Here is a 7,840-nt window from a genome sequence, read left to right as displayed (position 1 = left end):
TTCCAATTTGTTTTTACAAAAAGTCCTCATGGAAATTTATCAGTAGTTTGTGGTAGATTTCTCCAAATATGCACATTTTTGAAAGGCAATATCCTATAATATAATTCCTTTTTGCAAGTTAATTTCAGTAAATCAACTCTAAGCATAATTTAGAAAATTTTCATGCAGGTTGTTAGTTGTTATGAGTGCTAGCTGCCTTTCAATGGAAAGCTTAAGGTCCCCCCATAGATACCTTTCATGACAACTGCATTATCAGGATTTTGTGGCCTAACTGTTTCACCTAAATAGTTAGAATGTTTGTGGATATTCCATAGCATCTTAGGAATTGGTGCTTCCCGTTAAATTTCTCTGAAAATTTGAAATGTACACCACCTATACACACACACACACACACACACTGTGGGGGGTGGAATATCCTTTCCTACCTCTGATTTGGTCACTCCTCAAAGAATGCAAAGATTTGGTGTTGAAGAATCCTAGTTAGGATTAATAAATTAGTGAATGGCAGGCTTGCAAGAACAGAAATCAAGATCACTTGGGGAAATTGCCCAGATTTTGCAACAGTAAGAAAAAAAGGCTTTGTAGCCAAACTGCACCTTTCTGTAATGGCAAGAAATCCAACTAGTGTGTGTCATCAGTGAGGCAATCTCACTTGGGCTGCTTTGTGCCTTCAATTGAAAGGATGATGCATTTTCTTGTCACAAGGCTCTAATTAAATGCTCAAAGTGTTTCCCAGCATGCAGCTGCCAAGGTTTTTCAAGCAGTGTTTTCATTTCTTTAGCTCTTCATCCCTATGTAGCTGTTTGTTCTTCCTCATCTTTCACCTCGTACATGGAGTCCTCCCTTGGCAAGTTGCTTTTTTGGCCAAAGCTTTCCGGAAGTGAATTTGAGCAGGGCTGAATCAACAAAAATGATGGAATCTCCCACACCATGGGAATGTAAGAAGAGCTAGACTGGAGAGTGCTCTTGAGCTGGGAATCCCAAATGGGGGAAAAGATGCTGCTTCTGGGTTTCCTATTAAAAATATGAGAAGGGTCCTGTTGGATCAGGCCAATGGCTGGCCTGGTCTCCTTGGCAACGCTTCCCCCAGGTGGGATTGGACAGCTGACTGAGGTAGGCGGAGACCTCCAGGTATCCCACCTGAGGGAAGGCAAAGCCAAGCCTATGCTGTAGGAGCCGCTCCAGATCTAGGGGCTGCACGCGTCCACGCAAAGGGCACCCCCCGTTTAAGTGGGGAGCGGTCATTCTCACAATCTCCACTCAGATGCCAATAGGAAAGCCTCAAGCACGACCTGAGCACAGTTGCACACTGGGAGACCTACTTGGCCACTCTGGCAACAGAATGCTAGACTAGGTGGGCCTGATCCAACAGGGCTCTTCATATTTTATTTTATTTTTTACATATATACACCCCAGCGCATGAGAAATGTAGGGCCATGCCCCTATTTGTGCTACATGGAAGCTTCACCATTCAGTGTAAGTTTTCCCAAATTGCCTAAACATCTGGGTAATGACTGTTCTCACCCAGAGAGAAAGGGTTATTGTGGGGATTAAATGAGGAGAGAAATTACCATGTACCCCACCTCGGGTTCCTTAGAGGAAAAGGTATGATATAAATGAAATAAGTAAGTACAGTGGTACCTCGGGTTACAGATGCTTCAGGTTACGTGATTTTGGGTTGCGCACCGCACCAAACCCGGAAGTACAGGAGCGGGTTACTTCTAGGTTTCAGCACTCTTGCATGCACAGAAGCGCTAAATCCCGCGTTGCACATGTGCAGAAGTGCCGAATCGTGACCCGCACATGCACACATGCGGTGGTGCAGGTTGCGAACATGCCTCCCGCATGGATCATGTTCACAACCCGAGGTTCCACTGTACTGTAACTCATCCTGGAAACTCATAGTCAAAGGCAGGTAATAAATCTAATGAACAATAATAAAAGTGTGATAGTTCTGTTAAGAAAAAGGTTTCAATCATAACAATAGTAATAGTACACATTAATACAGAACTGAAGCAAATGGGAGTTTCGAAAAATGAAAAACTGAGAGAAGCCAAGACTGATGGATCTACTCCCCATGAGAATTAGGATTGATGAAGAAGGAGCGGAGATTACATTTATGACTCTAGTGAGAGAGCAATATACTTTCTCATATCTCCTGGGCATGTTTACAGACACAACCTGTAGCCTTGCAGCAAAGGACTTGAAGAAAACTCCTCCCTGTTCTAGACACCGTGTTCTAACTCCATGGGTCCTTAAAATCTCTCTTTCATCCAATGTTGCTGGTATAACTCAATAGTCCCTTGTACTCTGAAACCCTGTGTATCAATCTATTATGATAGAAACAGATCACCACTCTCTAGCTATGACTAAGTATACTTCTGGCTATACTTGCCTACCCACTCTGACACACCTGCAAAGTTGACAAATGCTGTATGACTAGTAATTTATTTTTTCCCAATCATCCACTTGTAAATGAAAAAACAAACAAACAAACAAACCAGTAAGCACCACAGGATTTTGAATCAATTGTAAGCAATGTATCAATGTTGTATTTCTCAGCATTAATTCTGGAAGCATAATTGGGCATCCCTGCAACAATAGAAGCACAATGCATCTTAGATACATTCCTATTGTATTCTTTTTTAGATGTGACCTGTTGCCTTAATTCAACACACACACACAAAATACAGTAAATGCAGATGATGAATACTCAATGAAACCTTCTTGAATTGTTTCATAATCCTACATGAGAGCCAGTGTGGTGTAGTGGTTAAGAGGGGTAGTCTCGTAATCTGGGGAACTGGGTTCGCTTCTCTGCTCCTCCACATGCAGCTGCTGGGTGACCTTGGGCCAGTCACACTTCTCTGAAGTCTCTCAGCCCCAGTCACCTCACAGAGTGTTTGTTGTGGGGGAGGAAGGGAAAGGAGAATGTTAGCCACTTTGAGACTCCTTAAAGGGAGTGAAAGGCAGGATATCAAATCCAAATCCAAACTCTTCTTCCTACAGAAATCTTTCTGGGCCTGCCCAACAATCAAGGGCTTGTCTGAAACAGCTCTTTGGTTGTTGGCCAGTAATTACAAATGATGGTTGCTAATGATGGTTACAAATGAGACCTGCCAAATTGGCTCTTTCAGTCTCCCCTTAGATGCCAGGGACATAATGAAAATTATATATGTGCACTAGCCATCAGTTTTACATAAATGACCCAGCGTGCTGCAACTGGATGCGATTGTCAGAGCTTGCAACATCCCTTCCTGGAAAGAGGATGATCAGGCAAGTAGTGAAGCCTTTAGGTATAACATTATTTAATGACTCTGAATTTGAGGTATAACATTACTCCTTAACTCGACTGAGTTAAGTAATGGCCACGGGAAATGATTTCAAATAATTATAGTAATTACAGGGCCAGGCAAATGCATTACTATTCACAAATTACAGCACTGCACACAGAGAAACTAACTTGGTTCGTTGTGCTCAGGAGACATGCAGAAAAAGTCTGCTTAAGAGGAATTCTTCTTTCTTCCACATGGTGAACGTGCTGGAGAATTTTAGAAGCTTGGCGTAATGAAATCTTAGAATCATAGAATTGCAGAGTTGGAAGTGACCCCCCGAAGCTCATCTGGTCCAATCCCCTGCAATACAGGCATCTCAAGTAAAGCATCCATGACAGATGGCCATCCAACCTCTGCTTAAAAACCTCCAAGGAAGGAGAGTACACAACCCCTCAAGGGAGACCATTCCACTGCCAAACACCTCTTACAGTCAGAAAGTTCTTCTTAATGTTTAGTCGTAATCTCCTTTCTTGGAACTTGAATCCATTGGTTCAGGTCCTACTCTCCATTGCAGGATAAGCAAGGTCTTCTAAGTAAGTACCAAATTATATTCCCTGGAGAAGAACTCCTCCCCGCTTATTAAACGCTCACACTCTGCTGCATAGGAAACTCTAAAATGACTATTTATTGCAGAAAATATATTGACACAGTGGCATATCCCAATAAGACTTGTGTTGTGATGAGCAGCATGTCTTATGAGGGGGAAAGGGATTATGCAGGGAGGGGGAGAGCAGATGACACCAACCAGGACCAGGAACGTGTCAGAGGTTCCTTACGACCGAGCTGAAATGGCTCTCCCCCACAATGTGCTTCAGAATCCATCGAGCTCTCCTCTGACTGTGATTAAGGACCTAAGCCTTTAATGAGGCTTCAGGCACATTCCCTCATTACGCAGAGTTCCCGAACAGCAGAAGAGCAGCAGAAATATGTGCTACATCGCTACGTTTATTTCTAACTAGGCAGGACAGAAAAGAATATGCATCAGCTCTCTGTGAGAGTCAGTGAACAACTGGACATAGAAACAGGAAACCAGTAACATCAACATCCGTCTCCCGTCTCCCTTGAGACTTCCAACAGTCTGCAATGTAAACAGAGTCTTGTGACTCCAAAAACTGCACAGTGGCATAAACAGAAACCTAACAGAAAGATGGTCATTACACTGTTCGTCACAGGTCCTCACATATTGTTAATTTTTTTGGGGTGGTGGTGGGTGAAGTCAAGTAGTTACTTTTCACCTTTAAATGTATCAGCACATGAGACTCTTGATATCAAAAGGAATACATGAACACAGCAGGAAACTGGGAATTTTGATGCAGTAAAGCATTTATTTTGAAAGGGAAGAGTCACACAATTCCACATGTTGAATTTCAGGTAACACAGAGTGCCAAATCAGACTCCACATGAAGACATGCAGCATCAAAACAGATAGTGGTTTGTTTGTTTGTTTTAAATGGAAACATGGACCAGCACGTTGCAACATGGAGGACTAGATCCTGCAAACATTGAGTAGAACTTAAGCAACACAACTACATTTTTTAAAAAAAATAATAATAGCCTAACATTGTTAGATGAGCATTGATGGACAAATCCCACACAATGAAGACTTTATCACTCTTCTTCTCCTACAATTGCAATCACAGTGGAACATTGCATTTAAAATATGGCACCTCTTCAGCTAAAACTGGGCAAAGGTGAGGCACACCAACATCTGGATTTCTTGCTCCATGGTCCTCCTCATATTCATTCTGTAGTTGGCGGCTTCAGGGTTTATTCTAACTGGCAAGAACTGCATCCATCCTCACTTTTTGACACATATTTTTTGGAGTAGATGCTGGTTGAACTCAAACCAGAGGTTGGACGGCTGTAGATTGACCCATGTCCACCATGGTGTGCCCTTCCATGGTAGGGGATCATGTGAGCACAAGGGTTGTGTTGCTCAATGCAGAAAGGTTGGTCAGGGCAGTGGATAGCTGGCCCCGGAATGGTGAGGATGAAGGGAGGTGGCTGAATTTGGATGGTGGAGGGAGGGCAGCCGGCGTAGCAATGGTTCCATCTGGAAGACATCTTGGCTGAAGTGGATGTATAGATCTGAAAGTACACATCAGGTGGAAAGTGGAAAAAGTGTACAAGGGTAAACAGTAATTGAATTTCACAGTGTTCAGGTTCTCCAACAGACATTTTAGAACCGAAGGGCCATCCAGTCCAGCTTTGTGTTCTCGTAGTGGCTGGCTAGAGGCCCCAATGGAAAGCCCACAATCAGGACCTGATTACAATAGCCACTCTCTCCACTTGTGATTTGTAGCTGCTGCTAACCAGAGTTATACTGCATTCCACAGTGGAGGGTGAACCTTTTCATTGTGGCTAGTAGTCATTGATAACAATATCCTGCATGTGTCCAGCTTCAGTCTCCTTCAGAAAAGGCCCACTGAAATCAATGGGCAGGAATAATTTAGTTCAGGGATAGCCAACAATGTCTGCACCAGGTGTTCTCGACTACAAGTCCCATCAGCCGCAGCCAGCTTGATCATTATAGCCAGGGACAATCAGAGTTCTAGGTCGAAGCATCTGAAGGACATTGCATTGGCTACCCCTGCCTTTGGTTCATTTATATCAACTGGCCTACCTTGAATATAACTTAGCTGGATACAACCCCATAAAAAATAAAACAGTGAGCACCTTTCCAGTACTTCCAGCCCCGGCATGGTGCGCAACCCGAAAACACATAACCTGAAGGTACAACTGTAACTAAATGTAACACGATAGATAAATAGATGATAGATAGATAGATATAGATAGATGATAGATGGTAGATGATAGATAGATAGATAGATAGATAGATAGATAGATAGATAGATATAGATAGATAGATAGATAGATAGATAGATAGATAGATAGATAGATGATAGATAGATAGATAGATAGATATAGATAGATAGATGATAGATAGATAGATGATAGATAGATGATAGATAGATGATAGATAGATAGATAGATATAGATAGATGATAGATGGTAGATGATAGATGATAGATGATAGATGATAGATGATAGATAGATAGATAGATAGATAGATGATAGATAGAGATATATAGATGATAGATGATAGATAGATAGATAGATATAGATATAGATATAGATATAGATGATATAGATGATATAGATATAGATATAGATATAGATATAGATATAGATATAGATATAGATATAGATATAGATATAGATATAGATATAGATATAGATATAGATATAGATATAGATAGCTTATTGGAGACTTGCCATCAAGATCTTGGCCAATGGCTGGGGTATAAATAATAAAACTATTATTATTTAATATTATTATCTACAACCCCTCTTCTACCTTGTTCACCTTCTGTTAAATGATACAAAACTATTCATAGATTCTGAATAGGCATCACCAACCCCCTAAGGTATCCCTTCTGCACTGATCACCAACATTCTGTGAGTTAAGCTTCCGCCTAAACAGATTTAGAACAGGTTAAAAAGTTGAAATAAAAAGGAGTGCACCTTAACAGGAAAGAAATGGACTTTCAGGGTTTATTTTTCTTTTTCATTTCCACCTCCAAGTTTACCCAAAGGCCTTGACTTAAAATGAATTATAGCATACCTTACCAAGCTCTGCAGTGAAAAGAACTCGAGTTGAGTGTCTCTGTGCTGAGGGAATCTGGTGATGTTGCTGCTTCTGCTTGGGGCTTTTATCTATGTATCCTGAGATGATGATGAGTTTTATTTTGACAAGATTCCAATTAATTCCTAATAGCAGTTTTCCTTGAGTCACTTCCAAGTAGTTTCGAGGAGTGTTGTTATGATTCACATATCTTCTTCCTTGTTATTGATGTTGCACACCATAGTGGGGTCATTTCCCTGGAAATTGCTATGGGTCCAGCGTTTCCAAAGTGGTTTTGGGTGTTGGTGTTTCTTGAGTTTGATCTCCCCCAAAGCAGAATTGGCAAAGCCTCTTATCCTTTCCTGAGTGGCATAACAGCTGAAATATTTTGAAGTGCTGGGATGCTGAGAGTTGTTAAAGGAGCTGAGAGATGTTAGGAGACCACGATTCCTGCAAAGCGCTACAGTTTGTGGAGTGGTTTAACAAGCAATCCCTCTCCACAGGGACACTGGGAACTGCAGCTGGATGAGGGGAATAGGGTTCTCCTAAGAACCTTCAACATCCTCATGAAACTACAGCTCCCAGAATCCTTTGAGGGAAGACATGACTCTGTAAAGTGGTGTAATAGTGCCCCTCTTGCGATTCTGTACTGTCTTCTTCTTCTCTGGAAGGGTCAGGCTGGGAAGGCGGTCTCCGCCATTCGTCCTCTGCCCAGTCCCTGACAGCGATATTATTTTCCCTCTTCTGACTAGCTTGCCAGGGCATCCAGCTAAGAAACTGATTGTAGGCTGAATCCAATGTCAGTCCCACCCAGGGCTTTAGTTGAATATTGGTTGAATTAGTTGAATATTGATGTGTTCTACTGAGGAAGGAGCAAGGC

Source organism: Podarcis vaucheri, assembly GCF_965113315.1.
Source record: "Podarcis vaucheri genome assembly, chromosome: 16".
NCBI classification, from domain to species: domain Eukaryota; kingdom Metazoa; phylum Chordata; class Lepidosauria; order Squamata; family Lacertidae; genus Podarcis; species Podarcis vaucheri.
This window is presented reverse-complemented; position numbering follows the sequence as displayed.